The following is a 22,077-nucleotide window of genomic DNA, read 5'->3' as shown; positions in this document are numbered from 1 at the left end:
GATAAAGGGGCATGACTATGTAGTTTAGTTAGAAAGTGAGCGAGCGTTGTGCTTTCAGCAACAGCACTGTTGCTCCAGTTCATACAGGTGCACGCACTGTAAATGCACACAGCCTGCTTGTACAGGTATCTCCGTACGCTGTTAGCGCCACAAAAATCCTGGCCCGCGGTAACGTCTCATATGCTCAAAGTATTAATGTCTTATTTATGAGCGTTACCCTACAAATATTTGAGATGTCAAGATATCCATCGAAGGAGCAAAATATGATCTCCTTATTCATTCGGACCTACAACTACGGTAATGCTGCAATTGTTGCTTTTGTTACTGCTGTTGTTTGACTTGTACTGAAATTATTAATTGTTGTTGATGTATTGCAGCTTATAATTTCACTTTATAATTATTGATATTCATCCCCCTATTTCTATAAATACCGTTGTTTTTATTTTAGTTCATAACTAATTATAGCGTACTGTATATTTGAGCATTACATTTAGATAAAACTCTAAAGGTTGGTACAGGTATTGGTAACTATTTTATTCCATACAAAATCTGCTCACAGCAAAACGTGGATAAAGATTATTTTAAACAATGCTTTTATTTTTAAATTATAATGACAATATAATTTTTTAATACATTTTCGATAGTTTCCGTCTTCTAAGGGCACGACTAATTTCAGTTCTGATGAGAAAATAATTTGTGTTGGCAAATCCCGAATCCCTCTTTGGCATCATACAGTATATTCCTAAACTATCTTTGTTTAATCCAAACTTTCTGCTTAACTCCAAAAAATTTAAAATGTCACTCTGTTACTCACAGAATGCTTCGTGCTGTAAGGGCACAATTAACTTAGATTAAAAACAAAAACAGAAAAACACAAACGGATCTCTCGAGCCTCAAAAAATGATAACAGGACACTCGAAAGATGATTCATGAAAACAAAAGTATGACTTGTACCTTAACATAATCAGCTGTGTCCTTTTTGTATTCATTTAGGTTATTTTTTAGGTTAGTTTTTACTTTTCTTTCACGAACATTGCCCAGTATTCGTGACGTTCATTAAGATTTGAAGAAATGTTTATTGCTTAGTCACACGTGAAGCCAGCGATGAGACGTCTCTCTGGTTGAAAAAAGAAAAAAGGACAGAACAGAACACAGATGAAACGCAACTGTTCTTTCTCGGTGAGACCTCAACCCCCCAGAGGACTTGTGCTGCAATTACAGACATGTTGTGGGTAAGGTGCCTTAAGAGAGATAATTTACAGTCTGGTGTCTGCTGGGCTCAACCGCTGTTTTGATGGCATTATTGCGACCGAGGTTCAGTTGGTCGGAGATTAATATGAATGGGCTCTCAGCAGTGTTTTACGCTACATACAGTACAGTATGTACCTGTGATTGGTAACAACGTGCCCTAGGTCTCACGAAAGTTGCTTTAATACGACATTAAACATTGTTGCGTAGAATGCAGATTATATAAATGATGGCATTTTTCCATATGTATTGTAGGTCGTTAATGTATATGGTCAAATTATTCCTGTCAAAAAATACTTTTGGTGTGTTTTAGAAGTCTTCAATGATTAAGTTCTCAATATCCACAGTAGCCCGATTTGAGGTAGCCGCACCTACAGTTCCTAAAAAATAGTCTACAGAACCGACCTTTGGCAACATGTCAAAAAACAGCAATTAAATTAACGAAGGAGAGTGGATTTATCTTTTTGTTAACTGCCTTTTAATTTCTGTTGCATACTTCGTGCTAGATAAATACGTTTTCATTCCGTTATTGTCATACCAAAATTGCGCATTATTGTAAAAGAATCGTGTAGGAATGTGCTTCTAGTCAATTTAACTTAATTTTAGAAAGACGCCCATAATATGTTCACATACTGTACTGTAGATTACGTGGGAAACTTAAAGAAAGTTTGAATTATTTGTTAAATAATATCTGGCCCTTTAACACCGTTAAGGAGGATACAGGTACTTTTGTCTCAATACATGTCATACTTTTTTTTATGAATGGATGTTGTTTTTAAAAACAAGTAGGTACACTGAATTACAGTGTATAGTCTGTTTGCAAGCACAACCTGTTGCCCAATAGGTGAAATTGAACATTGAAATTAGCATAAATACATTACAAGATAAGGTATTAAAAAGCAGTTGTCATCAATATAAGACTTTTAAATTAGGTGAAATAATTTTTCATCACCATGCTTGGAATGTTATAGTGCCTATTAATGACTGGTAATGAAATTCATGGGGAGAGAAAGCTGAATCATAATTAGTAGAAAAATATGTATAGGGTGATTTTTTATCACACATTTTACCTAAGTTTAGAATACCAAATTCTATGTTCAATTCAAAGTTGCACCCCACAGTTCTGAGTTGACTATTCACCCCCCTTTTCACATTTTGTAGTTCAGGGGCTAATTATAATGGAATCCAAATATTTCTCAATCTGGTTTTTTTTTTTAAAGAGTACAGAGTCTGGGTCTCAGTACACCTGCCAGGGTACACCCAGGACTCTTTCTAAAAAGAAGTGCACTTAATCAATTCACCTTGTACTTAATTCACTTATACTGTATGTTCTGTTTGTGACGGTGTGTACTTTCTTTGCTATTTCACAAGAAATAGGCCCCTGGGTTGCCCCTATCTACAATATACCCCTTAGGATTTCAAATACTTGGGTCAAAACTCCTTTGATATATAATATACTGATTATATACACCGGTTATAATATACTTTCTGTGGTACAGTATGGTGACCAAAAGTGCAGCTACTGTAAATGCTTTCTCGGTCATTGTAAAGTTTGTGGACAGCTTCCACGGATTTAAATGCTGCTGAATGCACAAGCATTTTTTTTTGCTTTTTCATTCTTTCCCTACATTCTGTTGATGAAAGCCCAGATTCAGCATAAACACCCTGACCCCTTTTACTGTATGTGTAGCTTCCTGCAGTTCAGAACCACTCACATGAAATGTAAAGTATATTACAGTACATGTTCCTTCCATCTGCATGGATCACTTTGTAATGATCAAAATCCATAATTTTGTCTAAATCTTTTTATATTTTCCTTGCTGCCTTTCTGTTTTTTTTTACCACTCTGTCCATCCATCCTCTAACCAAGGAAGCAGGTAAAGGTTTATTCCATGCTGAAAAGAGGGGATCACACCTGAAAAAGGCTCCAGAGCCAAAATGTTGTGTTTCTTTTCTTCTCTTTTCAGCATGGAATAAACCTTTACTTGTTACTTGCAGCCTACACAGGCTGACGCAGCTCCTTACTTGAACTATCTTCTAACCTGCTCAGGGTCATGGGGGAGTCCGAATTTATCCCGGGAAGCAAGGCAGGGTGCAGCGTGGACAGAACACCAGTCAATCGCAGGGCAGACACACAGACACATTCACGCCAGGGACAGTTTTCAGAGAGGCCAATTAACCACCCAGTATGTTTTTTGATTGTTGGAGGAAACTGGAGCACCCAAGGAAAACCCATGAAAACATGGGGAGAACTCCACACAGATAGCACCCCAGGTCCAGAATTGAACCCAGGGTCCCAGCGCTACGAAGCAGAAATGCTAACTACTGCATCCCTGTGCTGCCCTTATTAAAAAAAAAATTAAAATAGCCTCCTAATCATATCAAAATCTTAATCGCCGGTACATTTAAGGAAGTGCAACAGGCCTAAAACAGATCCCTAGTGCAAACCACTACTTACTGTACAGAGGCCCAATTAGAGTTTATGCCCCATAAGATATCATGCTGTTCTTCATTAACCAGTTCTTGCTCCATGTGTATGTTTCTCTGGATTCTTATAGTTTTTGATTTAAGAATGTATCAAAGATATTGGTATCCCTAGATGCCAAATAATCTTTTTAATAAGTAGATCTAATTAGTGGATGTAACAAAGCCCTGTAGGAATTAGCCTGAGCCTGAGCTTTTCATTAGTATTGGTATATTTGGACAGGGACGCTCTGTCTTGCTTTTCTGGTTTTAAGCAGGCTGAATGACAGTATTGTCTGCTGGTGTGAAGTCAATAATGCGAGTGTGGTTTAATTTTGGATTGAGATTTTAGGAAAGAACACCATTTACATATCTGAACCCAGTTAATAGACAACCCCTAAGACTGAAATAGTTGGTTCGGTGTTTAAGTATAGGACTGCTGGTTATGATAGCAGATGCAGGTCAGAATAGGCTCCAGTTTACGGTGATGTCAGTGAAATGGAGATTCACAATAAGCTGTATATTTTCAAAGGCGGTGAACATCTTCTTAAAAGAAAGATAGCCTGAGCAAACTGGAGATATCTGGATAATGTGAGGTTTGCTTTCAGCTGTTAAGAGACTGTTCAAGAAATATCAGAAAAATACTGCTCAAACATGTCCTGGACAGTCAAAGTGTACTGAGCAGATATTTGATGTTCTGAAATAGAGAGTAGAAACCAAAGATCCGCAGCCACCTGCAAATGTTACAGGACATGCAAATGTCTAACAGCACCATTAGATATTAACTCACAAGGTAAAATGGGATTGGATGTCACTCTCTCCAGGTTCTGTTCTCTCATCTCTCTTTTAACCAGCACTTAGTAGGCATCAAAGGAAAAGGTTAAAGATACACTCAAGGTCACTGTCAAGTGTGGAACTATCAACAACAACTGAAATAAGAAAGCTTTTGGCCACACAATGCAGTATCACCTTGTCCATCAAGGGATGTGCAACTTCAAGAGCCATTGACCTGATACCAAGATGGACTGGTATCAGTGGAGAAAGGAGAAGGAGACCAATTTGGGTCTGTTCACCTCATTCCTTAGTTCAAAAACTGTTCAAGAATGTGTGCATCAAGTGAATTAGCCTCTTTATTTATCCAAAAATTCATAAAATCTGATGGACATTATCCTTAATGATAATAGAAGAGCAAACTGCAAACCACACCTTAGTTCACACAGCGTCAGTCACCAGCTACAATAAGCAACAGAGATGTAACTGTGTCCTATTACATTTTGGAACACAACTGAAAAACAGAAAGAGTATAATCTCGGTCATATTGTGGCTCAGTCACCAGACATTCTTTCTTTGAGCGTTCGCAGGTGTAACAGAACACCTTGTGAAGAATGAGCCGGTTGCAATGATGTAAGTCCCTGGGGTTTATGAAAATGCTCAAATGCCCCCCTGTCTGGGGACAGAGAGCATGGCACGGTGGGTTTGATATGCCTTTGTTGTGTGACTGAGGTGCTCAGGGGTGTGAAAGAGATTGAAGGCTCAGAGTCGACTGCATGCTCCACGGGGGTTGTCTCAACTGATCCCTGAAAAAGCACCATGACAGCTTATGAGCTCATGAGCACCACGAGTTTCTAACACAGATAGTGTGCCAGGAATGTGTAAGTGGTGGCCCTGTCAATGCAATAAACTTGTATTCTGCCACCACTTTCTGTATGAGGCTCCTGAAGTAGAGTAGGCTACTGCTGTCAAGTGCAATCACACTCTTTACAGAAAATGGGAACATGTTTTATGACAAATTAGAAATATCACTTTCATACAGTATATTTTCAGATCAGCTTTTTCTGTTGAACTTGAGAACTGCCTAGTGTAACTCTCATGTGAAATCACACTACTTTCCTCACTCTGCTTCTGCTGCCTGGAGTCATATATTAGCCGTATACTGTATATCTGTAAGTAAACGCTCATTGCATGTTATTGAATTACCCCAATTTGCAAATAATGGAAGATGAAAGTAAACAGGGGATGACCAACAACTACAGTACATTACACAATGATTTTAAGTGACCATACATATTAGGACATGCAATGTGGAATAACGACCTGGGCTTATATGGCCTTCTTTGAGTTGAATAGAGTACATAATGTTCTCCTTCTAATATGTTCTAGCTGATTAAGGTCTTGACTGAAGACCTTTGCTGTTGCCCACATCGTGCAATTATTGCCTCAAGGGATGTACAACCAAATATTGACCTTGACACTGATGTGTTCTAATAAGTACAGTATGCTCACTTGAAAACAATGGGTTTAAAAAACATTAATAATGTATGTTTTTGCATAATCAGTTGTATGCATGTAATGACACAGAAATAAACCTTATTGTATCTGTCATTCATATTAATATCATGATTTTATATCATAGGTCAGCCAGCAACCATTATGTAATGTATGATGACCATGAACACCTGAGAGAACGGCATGCCCTTTCTCTCCACAAGTGACCAAATAAAGGCTTTTGCTGCACAACTGTGGCTGAAATGAAAGCGTATATTTTTGGTTCACCTTTATTTATTAAAAGTAAAATACTCCATGTAGAACTTAAATATAAACTTTAAAATGGTAAAAAATAATAATTTGCAATAAAAGTTTACATCAGGAGCAGATAATATATCAAAACATTAATGTTAATCGTTTCCCAAATGCACAAGACATCACCAGTCTGTGCATCCTGGTGGACTGGATTGTTGCAGAAGAGATTAATTCACATGGGATTCTGCAAAGTTCCTTGGGGAACATTTCCAAGACTTAATCTGGTTGTGACGGGTCACAATTGCCATTTTAGCTCAACAGGAAAATGTAGTCTTTTTAATTTTATTTACAAAATATATCCTACCCCAGGAATTACACATATAATGATGATAGTGAAATTAGATCCTCCTAGAAAACACTCAGGTGTTTTAATATTGGCTGTTTTTTTTAACAATGTCTGTTCTTGGACTGCTTGTAGGTAATTAAAATTCTTTTCTAAGGCACATGATGGGTACTTGGATTAATGTTAAGAGGACAGCTTGGTTTCCTGTCTGGAGGAAAAAAATACCTTTTGTCAGATAAAATTTAATAGCCTAAGGGGACAAATACCTTTTACTACGCCCCCTGTTAAAAAGACTTGCTTTAGGCAGTTTAGTAAATCCTTGACATAGTACTGCTTTCAGCAGTCAGAATATTCAGCATCAGATTCCATGCAATCAGATTGCGGCAGTGTTTGTGCATGAAGAACAGACTTTCAGATTTGATAAACTCATCTGTTTATACAAAGGCAGTTTGTTTTGATGCCATGAGCTTCTCACATTTCCTTTATCCCAAGTTTGTTTGTTTATTTTTGTTGAGTTCTTACAGAAACAAATTATGCTGTCCTTTGCTTTTGTCTGCGGCTTAAAACAGACAGCATAGCATCAATAAATCAGTACGTAGGGTTACAGTCTCAGAGAATACCCTATCTCCACCCCCAGCGCATATAACTTATTTTTCTGTTACTAGCTCCTCTTAGTTTAATTATGTCCAGATTATTATTTTTACTTCTTAAAATCACTTTATTAAGTTTCACATTAAAATGTGGTTTAACAAACTATAGATTCTTATATCAAGCATAATGGAGGTCAAGCGAGTATGAATTTGCTACATATTGTTTTTCTTGGGTGTGCAACGTTTCCGGTGAGGGTTTTTCATGTGTCCAGGGGGTCCCTAGAATCAAAAGAGGCAGTTTTCATATTAAGCCTAGAAGAGTGTAAAATCAACAGACTCTCTGCTGACCTGCAGTTCTGCTTTTAATATGTAGTAATTATTTGAAGAATTAAATAAGCAATCATGCATTGCAGTTTTAAGTTTAAAATAGAGGTCTTTAATGAGGTGAGTTTCTTGAAAAGGTATCACTTTGCCACAAAATGCTTAAAACTGAATGACCAGTAAATACTTATCTTGTGTACGTTATAGAGATGTGAATCTGTTAGATCAAAAATACGAACAAAATCCATTTATATTGATCTAATTGTCTTTTCATTCATGAAATGCAAACATAAAGCATGTTATTAATGTTATTTTAAAACATTTTTCTGATATTTTTATAACATACAAGTCAATTATGAGTCAATTGTAAACCTGTTAAAGAAAATGCTTATACAGTAGATTTAGTTTATATAGTAAATATCTAAGTGATAAAGTATAAAACATTGAACCTTAATGCATCCTCTATATTACCACACCTCGTTTTCTTTTAATTAAAAATGTATGTGCTGTAAACATTTGCCTATTGTCTCCATCTGGGTTCGATAAGAGCACTTATACAGATTTAGACATGAATTTGACAGATCTGTGCAGAAGAAAGGAAATATAAGAAATGTTTATTTGGAACTATATGTATATATGTCCTGATCTGTTTTACTTTAAAACCCTATTACATGTTCCAGTATTTCTAGTAAAATACTACAAATGCAGTCAAAATCTTAGATATACGCCTTGCAAGGGCTAAATAAACAACTGATAAAGTTCTCAAAAACAATGCATTTTTATGTGATATTTAGTATGAAGCAGCAAGTAAAGATGTGAAGTTTTTTTCAAGTTTTATACTGTATATTGTTGCTTTACAGGCACAAGTAGAGTATAATTCCACACTGAAGATAAAATATTGCCTTACTGCTCAAACGTTTACACATTTACTTTCTGTTCACCAATTTTCTTTCCACTTAATTTGTTTTCTGACTAATAACAGTACAACGTCACATTCCTAAAGCTTCCTGCAAAATCTCTTTGCTTGCATGTAGATTTCCACAAGAATTTATGACCTTCATTACATGTTTACAATAGTGTATTGGTAAAAGGAAACCAGTGCAGACAAACGTTAATTCTTAACAGCATAAAGAGAAGAACACCCTTATACCTTCCACCAACCTATCGTAACACCTTGTTATTCACACTACAGACAGTGAAAACCCCATAAAAGGATCTATTTCAAAATTATTGCACCGAATTGAATATCTAGATAGAACCCAAAATACATGACATTAAAAAGTTTGAGGCAAAACTGTACAACTCTACAACTTTTAAACTCAAACTGCAAGGAGAAGACCCACTTGTCTTGTCACGCCTGAGTGACTAAGACAAGACCCATGTCACTGGCAGTCCAGAAACCCCTTTTCCATCTGAACGTTCTGGTTGTTGGAACCCCTCCAGGATCCTGGATCTCACACATAGTTTCCCCTTCAGGGAATACTGGAAGTCTTCTCCACATGCTGTCTTCCTGCATGGTGTTCATGCTGAGCGTCTGTGCTATCCAGGCCATGCCTACTCTCCACTTTCTCCCCAGTACACCCATCACCCAATCACACATGGGTTGCTGCAGCCTACAGTTAGTATCCTCTCAAGCCATGCCACATCACTGTTATTTCAGCCAGGAAACAATCTTTCCTGTTAAAGTCAGCTTCCACTCACTCCAGGCATAATCCATTGAAAAAGTCAACACCATTCCAGTCACAGTCCGTGCACAAACGGACTCTTCTGGCAACAGTAACACTGCATAACACACTATGCCAGCTCAGCACCTCAGTAGTTGTCACCCCTTGGCTAAGCCTCATTGCGTCTCTGGTGAGCACAAGCAAAAACATAGCTGCCATAACTTCTTCTCTTACCTGGCCAGCCTACATATAACCCTCCTGCATCTTCCTGTGTCTCTTTCACACTAGACCAACCTGCATCACACATTAATGCAAATTCATAGCAGTTTTAGGAGGTTTCTCCATCAACACACACTGTTGCTATAAAAGAAGCTGTATATTTTTTCTCTCACTCCCTGAGAGAGCCATCATTGTCAGCCTGTGGTTTGAGTCCATACAGTCCGCTTTAAAGAAGCCTAACTGGCCATATAAACAGAATCGTCCATAGTTGCAGTTCATCAAACCTTCAGTTCCCCACAGCATCCTAAACAGACACTGGCAGATGGCCTGTCACAAAGTGCCATCTGTTGTCCATTTAAGGTGTCCCTGCAAGTAGTTTCAGCTTGTGTCTTCTGGTTCCTGTTTCACAGTTTATTCTGACCAAGTCTACTAACTGCCTTTGTCAGTACCTTTCAGGATTTTGAATACTTGGATCAGGTCCACTAGTTACCATCTCTATTCAATATTAAAAAGGTTCAACTTCTTTATTCTGTGAAATTGTATTCCCTCAAGTCCCATAAAGTATCACATCTAGCAGTAATAAGAATAGTTTCAGCGGACCTACCAATAGAGGTTGTCAAGGTCTTTATTGGTTGTACATAGATTCATGTGTTTTATTGATTAATTAGACAATTGGTAAAAAAAAAACAATCGGTGAATTAATCCCATATGAAGAATGGCAGAGAAACATTTTCATGGGGTTCGTTTATTATGTGGGTACCTGGTACAGGGCTAGTTTAGAATAAGTGTTTAGTGTGAGTAAGATTTGTTAGATGGTTTCTGGTGCATAGTTATTTACTATTCATTGCAATGTGCTGAGGCCTCAAGAGCCATCCGTCGAGAGGGAAACCAAATATTACTACTGCAATATTTTTCCATACATTAACAACATACATAACTCTTATATCATAAAATTGTTTGCCATATTATATTGCTTTCTCACATGGTATATAGAAAAAGTCAATGTATAATCAAATACATAAGCCTCTTTCTTTTAAGCTCGCAGTTTTACTTATATATATACACACACTATATACCTGTAAGACATTTAAGAATTTAACATCAAGTGCTCAGCTTGCCAAGAGTTTGAATTGTACGCGTTTCTTAAACCATTTGCCAATTCTACATTGGTTTTAGTCTTATTTTGGTAACTTCACTAGTTTACAAACTTTATCATTCAGAAATTAGATTAATGGTCCTAGTACAGATCCTTGCAGTACTCCACTGATCAAGTTACCCCATTTTGATTAGTCATGCCTTACCTGTCGTCTGTTTTCTATTAGTTCTATATAGAGATACACATTTTCTCACTTGCCTGAAGCCTGCAATCTATGAATTTAAGTTTTAAGAGGAACATTATCAAATGCCTTTCTTCTGAAAATTTAGCCATTCATCCATTTTCTAAGCCATTTGCTTCAGCTGAGGGTTGTGATGATAACAGGCTGAGCAGGTCTGAACAGAGTTCCATCCCAGCAACCGTTTCCAGCTCCTTGTGGGGGATTTCCAGGTATCTCCAGCCCAGCTGGATATAATCCCACCAGTGTGGCCTGGGCCTGCCTCAGGGTCACATCCTAGTGGACAAAACCCACTCCACCTTCAGCAGAAGGTGCTCAGGGATCATCCTCACCAGATGCCCGAACCACCTCAACAGGCCCTTATCAATTCAGAGGAGCAGTGACTACTCCATCATCCTCCCGGATTGCCAATCTCCTCACCCTGTCACAAAGAGTAAACCCAGCAACCCTACAGAGAAACCCTCTTTTTTGCTGCTTACACCCATGATCTCATTCTTGCAGTCAGTGCTCAAAGCTTGTGATCATAAGCAAGGATGGGGATGTACAGCAGAGCAACTGGAAAACTGAAAACTCAGTCAGAACTCGCACTTACTTTTATTTCTGAAAACCTAAATACACCATATTGTATCCTCTATTTGTTAGGTTCACCCCCAGTTCAAAGCTGCAGAGTAAGCTAGTGTTTGCAATGGTAGCCAGCATCCCACCTGTCTCTCAGTGCCAGTTACCATGGAAATGCATTCCACCAGGATATCTGCTTCACCTGCGAGCAATTTCTATCCATGCCTGATGCAGGGGTGCAGAATACTTCAGGAAGGCTCCGAGTTGTCAGCACTCTGGTATACAGTCACGCACTGCATAGCCTCAAGTGCTCTCATTCCCTGGTTCCCTGCTTGGTTTGGACCCTCGACACTGCTTCATCTCGTCTTTGTCCTTTGGATTACCCTTGGTACATCATACTGTATTCCCTGGCTTTGAATGTTTCTGGTTTACGTCTCTGGACAGCATCTCCCTATACTTTTGGCTTGTTTACCTGCTGCCGGGTTATGAATCTTGCTATGTTCCTGGACCACAGCCCTGGACTGTGTTTTGCCTGGTCCACACTCTGTTTCCCCAGCCTGCTACAGCACCACGCTCCCTCGCGTGTACTGTTTTTCCTGGTTCTTTCTGCTGTCTCACCCAGCCTGTGGGTTCACCTCATGAAAACAAATCTCTGCCTGCTCCCCACAGCAGCAAGATCTGTCAGTATCACAGCTGTTGCTTTCTCAAAGCAAGCAAAGTACAAGTTAGTTAACCAAGACCTACCTTTTCCAAATTCATATTGAGTAACCTCTAGTATCCCATTTCCATAGATGTGATTATGGCAACGGCAGTATTTTCTCAACTATAATTGCCACCCAACCAGTCGTCACCTTAATTTTACAGAATTTAATAATTTTTACACAATTTTGCAGTAGCCTGTCATTTATTCTAACAGACAAAACATTACTGGGTGCTAGCTCATATTGTCCCCTGCTGCATGATCTTGGGTTTAATTGCTCTATACTTGAAGTTTCACAATTTTTTATTAACTCACTCCATGTCACCCAATTATACTTAATTTACTTCAGTAATTAAATCACTAACTCGATCAGCCCTTCTTTTTTCAACTATTCACTTGTCTTCCCCACAAACACCATCTTTGCTAACAAGTCACTCTTCAATTCTATACCAGCTGATCCTCATCTGGTCAGGGACACTGTTGTCTTTAATCACCACTTGTGCACCGGACACAGCAACAGCCGGTTTCTGTTCTCTTATTTCTCACACTTTCTCCCTCAGAGACCGCACACATCTGCTGATAGTAAACACCTGGAGTACTCAGAACTCCAGCTATGCTACCTAGACTCCCAGCTATAGGAAAGATACACTGCTAACACCACACGTCAGCCCCAGACAAGCTGGCCAACCCAGTTCCACGGCTGCACACTTCGGGCCCAACGAACTACTATTTTTGTTTGATATACACTCGTTTTTTCAGGCATCCCACAAGCCTGTGAGCCAGCTCAACCCAGCCCATTGGCACTGAGACCACCCTCGTCAGTGCTCCCTTCCCTTTCTTCCACGCTGAAGCCTAGAGACAGAAAGAAACCTTTTTTCTCCTGGCTGGTCTTATACGCCTTCCTATTAGTCTAGGGGAGTGGCCAGATCCACACAGATCCTATCCTATCTGCTCCTCTCCCTCATGTGGAATCTCACTCCATTTTGGAAGCCAGGTATTCAACTAGCCCAGGTGAATCACATTTAAACCTGGTCCTTCTCCTAAATAGGAGGCTTATTTTTAATTTCACTTCTCACTCCCTCACAGTGATCCTCTAGTTTAGTTCTAATAATTATTTCCATAACCTTGTAATAGACGTTCAGACTTAATTGTCTAGAACTACCTAATTTGGTTTTGTCACCATTCTCATGGATGGTATGGACATTTGCAATTCTCCAATCCATGGATCTCAAGGCAACCCCTGTCTTGTGAACCCCTTGTTAACTGAGATATACAGAACGCAGATGTTGATTTTAGATTCCCCATTAACAGGCTCAGCTCAATGGCCACAGAAGCAAAAAGATTCATTAATAATTGCCATTTGTATTAGAATTGTCTCAGTAGACACTTTGATGCATGCTGGAGTCATGTGTCTCAACCTAGACTTTCAGTTCTTAGGTCCAGTTGTGTTACAGTAAAGGTTTAGTGTACAAAATACATGTAAATACATCTGTTTGTTTTAAACATATGTATGTTTTATTTTTCTACACTGTTCTCCTTCACAAATGTTAAATTAAGACTCAAAACCAAAGTATGCTAAGGTTATAAACTTAGATTATTTATTTTGAAGAAACATGTTTCTGAATGGTTTGAAAAGCTTTCATTGTTCTTGATGACTAGAAGCAATGGATTTTTTTTCTAGCAAAATAAACTTTATTTCACAGAAAAACATATCAAAACAGTAAACATTCTCACAATCTGTACACGTGCTAACACATTTTGAAACTACCATCAAATAGAAACTTTCAGAAAGACGTGATTGTCCATTTTCAATCAGTGCAAGTGAATGGTGGGGCCAGATTTGTTCAGTTAAAGAGTCCATCGCCGTGGGGAAGCCCCATTTGGCGACGTCGCGCTTCGTCCTCCTTCTGAGGTCTGCAAGGAAGCTCATATCCAGCTCCACTCTGTGTTGTGGCAGATGAGAGTGTTCCTCGCGTTTTATCAGGGCCAACAGCAGCCACAGCAGGAACTGTGTCCCCTTGTCCGATCCAGATGGTGCCAGCCCCAGCAGGATGCACTGGTAACGGAGCACCACTCCCACTATCAGGAGTTGAAAAGTTTTGTCAATTCTGCCCCACACCGCTTTGGCAAAGGGGCAGCTCCAGAACAAGTGCTCCTGAGTCTCCTCAACAAAACACGTGTCTTGGGGGCAATAGAATTACAGCTGACTGAAGTAAGATAAACATTTCACCATACTGTATATTGTTATTTTGAAAATTCTGAGATCAAAGGTTTCTTTAAAGCCCATGGGTCATTCAAATATGAAATTTAGTCATTGATATACTGTATCTATCCTAGGCTTTTGACTGAACAGGGTCAACAGAATGAGATTCTAGTCAAGCTCTATATTACCTCCAAGATGAAACATAATTGTGCACATTCATTTTTGTGGGGTAGCCAGAAACTATCCCAGCATGCAACGGGATACAACCTGGATGGGACATGAGTCCATCGCAGTGCTTGCTAAAAGTCAGATCAGATAAATAAAACATGTTGGGCTTAGCTAACACATTTTATAATTCTTCTTATAAAATGATTGGAGTAATTCTCTTTAGTCCTGTACTCTATTTCCAAGTCATTCGCAATAAAACATCTTAGTCACAAGAAAACTTCAGTTTGGTCTAAGAATAATTACTGTCTTTTTTCAAGTTAATTACTACAGATATGTAAAAATAAATAGCTTGCAACCTGAAATATCTGACAAACACTATGGTGAAGAACATACTGTGAAAAGCAGAGCAACTATCAAATCTGAGGCTCCCTCTTCTGGGCTGTTTGGTCAGGATGATTTTTGTCAGGTCTTTTCCCGGACATCAGAGGTGTGCTCTTACTAATAATAGATTGTTGTTTTATACATCAGAGTAAATAACAGAATATGTGAAGAATTTTCAATTAAAAGGTTTATTAGTTTATTTGTTACAGTAAAAGCCTATTGAGAGAAAGCAGAGTATTGCTTGTTTTTCTTTCAGGTAGATTACATCTAAATACTCCCACTTTCCTTTTTTTCAAATTGTATAGAGAACTTAATGCATACTTATAATTTGATTTTGTAAACATGCACACTTCCAAATCCCCCAGATATGAATGAGTTTCAAGCTGTTGCAATTTATTAACATGTATGAATGGGCTAGTTTGACATCGGAAACAAAGTACATAAAGGAAATATTACTTTCTAGCATAATCAAAAGATCAAACGTGTTAACTGCAAATGTGGAGGAGCCACACATCAAGTAATCTGCTACCATGTCAACAACAAAAACCTCCTCATCACATGGTAAATCTGAGACCTTGGGGAAAAAGATTCAAAACAGTAACACACGAAGTATGCAATACGATTGGAAATTATGGGAAGAAATTGTAAACATAAGAAACAGAAATATTTTTTTTGCACTTATGGCACCAACTACCCGGCCATGTTGGGGCTAATACTCTGACTTCTTTAAAGAAAAGGATGAAATCTTTGGATCCATTAGCTTCTAACTAACAGGAAAGATGGATGATGCAACTGTCCTCCTTTGCTTGTAATCTTTCTTATTTTCCTATGTGCAGTAAATTAATTGACTGACTGTAGAGGTACTGAACTCATAGATTTAATGCAAGATTATTGATTGAATTTCAGCCCTAATCTGATAAACATATACAGTAGTAGGACACCACACTGTGATTAGATGAATGATCATGCTTTATCTGACAGTACTATATGAAAGTCCAGATTGAACTAAATCCTAAACAGCATCTAGACCCAGGTTGTATGGGCTCCAACATACTGTACACGCACAACTAAAACAAAACAGTTGGCCCATTTGCCATGATTGAAGGTATGGACCTTAGAAAGCATTTGTCTCAATGCTTTCTAGGCAAAGGTGTTCCAAGGATACTCAGTATTAGCAGCTATGTTCCTTAAAAAAAAAAAAAAGGTTTAGCTGCCTAAAAGATGCATCAACCAAAAGATGTCACTTTCCCAAGCACAGGTTCTGTCCTATGATCACTGGTTCAAGATTGAGTTAAGTCAATATCCAATTCTATCTGGCATTCCCCAGGTGGCAGCACACAACTGGCTAAGCTCCGTTGAGGGTAGGGTGGGATTAGTTGGGATTAGATAAATTGACCGCAGTGCTTTTGTCTTTACTTGGCACAGTGACCCCTGTGGTCTCCTGGGCCTCCTTGCACCTCTGTGCCTCTCCTCCAATTGGTATTGAACTTCTCATATATGAGGCTGGGTTTTTAAAAAAGATGGAAGTACACCACCTCACTCTTCCCTGTGATGAGTAGTAGGGATTGTAGCTGAAGCTGTTGACGTGAGAAATGAAAAACACAGCTCTGGCTATTCCAAAAATAACAAGGACTTCTATTTTATGTTAAAGAAGCATTTATAAAAAATTGAATAAATTAGGAATAGAACAATGTAAATGTATATTATAGTTTTATTACATCTTTTAATAAAATCTGTAGATTTCATGTTCCAGTTAAAGTTAACCTTCTGTAGGCTGGTTTTCATCATGGCCTGACTAAGAATGTAGTACAAGCTTGCATTTTATCATCAACGTTTAAGCACGTAACACCCACAGACATTTTCACTACAATAAGATTAGCAATACTGTAAATAATGTATTCTTAAAAACTTGACCCTATGTAAGGTATTTTAAGCATTTGTTTAAAATTCAACAACAAATGGTGATTTATATCTTTAACAGAGTTATAACTTTCCACATTCCTTCATATTGGATTCATCTTCTATCTGTAAACTGTGATTTTCAGTTCTCTTAAGAAGCAAAATAAATGAGTAATGTGCTTCCTAAAAGTGCATCGAGATGGAAATCAAGACTAAAACCCTTTGAAAGTCATTTGAATATTTTTTTCTACATATGCTTCTGACAGTTTTGTGGAGGTGGCTAACTAAAATGTTTAAAAGTCCATTAGATGGTGCCATATAAATCATACATTTACTGATCGTGGATAAAAAGGCTATAAAAAGATGCAAGAAAATTCTATGGTTCTCAAAAGGAAAGGGGAAACAATGTTGAAGGCTCACAAACTCACAAAGTGGTAGAATAGGAGCACAAGATAGTGATGAAAAAAGCAATACATTTTTACATTAAAGACTTCTTTTCTAAAGACCTAAGTACCACGTTTTTCCAGTCATGGAGACAACAGCAAAGATTATACTGTAGCAAGGGTCATCAGGCCAACCTGGTGACTGAGAGACATTTTCAATGTTCATTCCTTTTACCATGAAATCGTGTTGATATTAGCAAGGCATTTGCTAGAGCAATCTGTGTGAAGAACAGTACCTTGCTCATGGGTATAAATGCAACATCCCACCTTAGATTTCAACCTACTGTAAAACTGCTCTGTCTGAGGTCCAGAGCCCTAACCCTTACTGCACTCCAAACTTAATGATTCTTCTGCTGGCTGTCTGGGAGTACAAAATAATAGCTAACTTATCATTTTGGAAACAGGATAAGGTATTGCTGTCATTTTCATAGTCAAGTTCTTTTTAGAAGAGACTTTGGGTATATAACATGTAGGAAAAAAAGGACTTTGGAACTTAAAATTGTCATATTATTTTTCTGCAAATGTTTTTATTATTGATCTCAGGCCCAGATTCCTTGGAAAGCTTACACCAGTAATCTTACACTTTGAAAATAAAATTGCTCTATCTAAAATAATGATGTCATTGAATAATTTGCAGAAGGAAAAGGAAGAAAATTCTTTTTGATGGCCATAAATGCAAGGCTTTTGCATTTTGAGCATGCAAGGTTTTGATATTGGTTTTGCAAACAATGTATTGTATTAACTAGAGTTTGCATTAGCTTTCCATAAATAAGTTATGGACTGCATGATAGCTGAAACTATGATCGCTGGTGGTATGTTACAAAACAACCAACTAGATAATGGAGGGATTACATCTCCTAAGGCTCCTAAAGTCAAAGCTATGATTGACATATTTCGGGAAGATAAAATAACATAGCCAATACAGCAATACTGGGTTTGCTCAGTTAAGCCACATCAGTGCCAATTTTCAGACTGTTTTCATGAAACCTGAACACGAGACCACTAGTAGTATTAAGTTGATAATCCAGTGTGTTGCTTCATATACACTGGTATATTTTCTTTAAACCATTCAGGGTTGAGAAGTGTTTTGAGAGTCGATGTTTAAATGTGAAATAACGATCTAAGCAAAAGTACAGAAAAAATAGACCCACAATATTTAAAGTATCTTAAGTGATTAGTAAAAAAATAAAGCAAATAAAGAATGATTCCATCCAGCATGGAGTAAAAAACATTTGCTTTTGACTGTTCCTGTAATGGTGTTTTTGGATGAGGCTCTTATCTTTTTGAAAGATGTGAGCAATTGTAAAAGATTTACGATTACATTTTGGTGTTATTAACTCAGCTTACACTACTTCATGGAGTTTTAGCCTAGAACACAGCTGGTTCATTATTATGGATGCTGGCAACAAACCCTCCCACTAATCTGAAGACTTTCCTTTATGCAACTCCCTCAACAATGGGAAAATGAAGAGTGTAAATACTGAATGTGACTGAAACATCAAAAAAGTGGAGGCTTTGCAATTTTAAAGCTGCAAAGTACAAATGTTAGGTAGAAAAGGACAATTTTAAATGAAGAGTTCCTAACATAAAAAACAATTTTTGAGATCTGTCTTCATTGTTTTTAAAAAAAAACATACTGTTCAAATGGCACCACCTTGTGTTGAAAAATTAAATTGTACTGAACTAAGGTTAAGAATAACTGATTGTAAAAAAATAATTAAACCAGAAGAACATAAAAACGTTTCCAACTGAGTAGAGGCACTCAGCCCATCCAACTCATTTGCTTACTAGTCCACAAATCATAACTGATCTATCTGATATTTGAACACAGAGCAATCAGCAGTTCATTGGAGGAAATGTTTGGATTATATGCAAAATTCCAATCCAAAATGTATGCAAACAACATTGATTAGAATACAGACCATCATCTTGCAGCTGATGTCTTAATACACATTGCAAAAAGAAAGAAATCAGGTACTGGTCTCTTTTCCACCAACACAACCTAAATAGCTTGCAGTAATTTACCTGGGTATTTGTTTTTACATTAAGGGTCATAGGAACAGTCCAGAAAAATACAAGCAAAACCCTTCATCCTGCACAAAAATAATAGTGTTTGTACTCTTATAATAAAAGCTTAAATACAACAATAAAATCACACAATGTACATTAGTAAAATACATAAAACATCAGTTTTAAAATGCAAGGACTGTGATTTCTACATTATTTTACCAACTGATATTGGATGGTAATAAATATTTTTTCTTGTTTTTTTTTTAGTGCCAAAAATGGGTCACAGAATAAAACATGATATAATATGAATGATAAAATGGTTTACTGTATATTTTGTGAGATTAAGGGTTTCTATATTAACAATTTAGTGTCTTATATTCATATCCATCCACTGTTGTAGGAAACGTCTGACTCAGACCAAGACTCACACATTTACCTGTAATGTGTGTAGGGAATGAAGGACACTTTGGTTTCATGCGAACTGTCAGATCCAGTCACCAAGGACTGCTTTATTTCTGTGAAGAGCGCAGATAAACTGTCCTGATCATTCTATTTCCCTTTAAGGTGTAAACATTTTGAAAAAAGCTTTGTTTCTAAGAGTCATTACTTGAATAATATATTGTAGGTGGAAATGAATTTGGAAGAAGTTAAGAATTTCAAAAAGGGTTTACAAGAAGTAAGTATTACAATTTAGCTATAAGTTAAGGAGCACTTATCATAATTTAGTGTTCATTGCGCTGTAGTTACCTGAGGCTGTTTTTTATTGGAATTGTTTGCTTCTGTTTGTCAGACTGAGAAGATGAGCTTCTAATAGCATGCCTGAGGTACTGTGTCTGTGGTTCTGCAAAACTAGAGGAATTAATGTCCGTTGAGACTGTGCATTGCCATCATTAATTCTCTTCTTTTTTTTATCTTGCTCTGTAATCTAAAACAAAACAAACTCTATTATGCTTTTTTTTACTAGTGTGCATGTAAAACTGGGCACAAGAAAATCAAAATGAATTAGATTGAGGAAGACACGCATAGATCAGAAAACAATATTTTGATTCAGATTAAAGTTGACTTCAAATCAAATGGACATCTCACCACGTTCAGCTGCATGGGCAATATTAGTAGCTATATTCCATAGTATTCTATCCAGACTTTCTGTTAATTAAATCCTACACAAGGATGACTACAGTCAAAACATCACCAGGTCATCATTACTTAGTAATGGTGCAGTTATGTGGGTAGCCAGCATTTACTGTAGCTGTGTTTCTTTTAAAAAGTGAAGGGTTAGAAATGAGATAGATGACCAACTAAACTCTAAATCTACCAAACCGATAAGCAGGTACGTGGAGGACATGACGTGTGCACATTAATATTGCCATTAAAATAAGCAGTTATGTAAATAATAGCAGTTCAATAAATCTATACATTCCTTTGGATTTATTCTTGCATTTGCCAATGTTGAGAGTCAAACTTTCAGGAGAGTGCTCCTGGCAGTTTTCATGTCTGTAGTCTACCTCTGTCTTCAGCACTGCTGGCTCCAGAAGCCAAATTCCAGGAAAAATATTAACTTGTGCTGACTTGCAAAGCTCAAACTAATACAGGAGTTTCTTCCAACTGCATAAATAACTCAAAACAACACCTTTTTTTAGGCTTGAATCAAACATGTCTAAAATATATTTCTTTCTGTTAGCAAATGACTAAGTAGAAGGCTGGCCAGCTATAATCCAGTCTTATTCACCAGTTAGATTAATAGAATGTTACATCTAAGGCCAGTCAAAGGAAAAATACAAATGACGTTAACATTAAGCTATCTTCACAAAACATAGTTTTTTTTTTCTATTAATCCTGTTGATATAGGTTACAAGGGAGTGATACTACAGTAGAAAGTACAAGTTAAAGTGCGCACAGGAATCCTTGTTCTCTGTCATGTACCAAAAGAAATTATGAAAAAAGACATCTGTGGTGCACAATTTACGGTGCACAAAAATATGACAAAAAAAGTTTGACCTGGACATGTTACAGTATATCAGTTATGGTTTGTTTGCAAAGTTTGTTGCTCAGCTGTTAATATGCAAACTTCATACACACCTGTAGTCTCACACCAGCTTTCTACCCTTTGTCATTTTCTCAGAATTAGTCAAAGAATAAATGCCATCTTTATAATCTAAAATATAAAGCTAATTAGGTGTTAATGTTTAGATAAATTAAGTGTATGATAATGTTTATAGCAATATCAGATATATCTCAGTTTCTGCAATCTTCTCCATTAACAAGAAACATTTTAGGTGATCAAGAGAAAGATCCACTTCTGTTTGTGCTTATGTTCAGTGTCTTAATTCAGGAACAATTTTTTATTCTGTAGTTTCCAATTTAATTCTGCCTTGCAATTCAAATGCATAAAAAAAAGCTTTCTCAAGAAAGACATTTTTAAAGTACAATGGTTTGTCTATTTGAAATCATTTTTCCCTTTCTTTTTTTGACACTTGAATTGTAGAACACCCCCTCAAAATGACCTTAGATTTGGTGATTTTTTGAATGGTTAGACAAAGCAATATGGTATTAATGCATTAATATGTGCACACTGCTGTGATACTTCCAATCTATTTTAAACATGTAATACTTTTACCCAAGACAGATGTATCCGTGTTGATAGCGTAGCCAATGCAATGAAAGCTTCTAAATGGCATGTTCAAATCTAAGTTGTTATTTTTTCTTCATGTATTTTTTCAGAAAAGTAATTTTCAGAACTGTCACAAATTAAGATGGTAGTTGTGATTTGTGCTTGTCACTGTTGATGTTGTTCACTTAGACAAATAACATCTTACTGAAGAAGGCTGGGCACTGGGAGTCTTCCATGTCATGGTTATGGTATTCTATATTCAGGATAAAATGGCCTTTTTAATTCAAATTGTCAAACACTTTTTGACTCTACTGAAGGTTGCAACATTGGAGAAAACTGGACAGGTACAGTAGGTATCAGAATGTTTCCAAATGGATTAAAGTTGCAGGATGGAGTGCTTTG

The 22,077-nt window shown here is 37.2% G+C and overlaps 1 long non-coding RNA gene across 1 annotated transcript in view; it reads left to right on the top strand.

Annotated features, from left to right (window-relative positions):
• The first annotated feature begins 2 nt into the window (after positions 1 to 2).
• LOC107078779 (uncharacterized) overlaps positions 3 to 22,077 on the top strand; it is a 24,179-nt gene continuing 2,104 nt past the window's right edge. The window contains exons 1-2 of the long non-coding RNA XR_001479752.2: positions 3 to 297; positions 1,087 to 1,232. This is a non-coding gene — a long non-coding RNA (uncharacterized lncRNA). The remainder of the gene's footprint in view (positions 298 to 1,086; positions 1,233 to 22,077) is intronic.

This window comes from Lepisosteus oculatus, chromosome 12 (assembly GCF_040954835.1).
Source record: "Lepisosteus oculatus isolate fLepOcu1 chromosome 12, fLepOcu1.hap2, whole genome shotgun sequence".
In the NCBI taxonomy this organism is placed as follows: Eukaryota; Metazoa; Chordata; class Actinopteri; order Semionotiformes; family Lepisosteidae; genus Lepisosteus; species Lepisosteus oculatus.
This window is presented reverse-complemented; position numbering and strand designations above follow the sequence as displayed.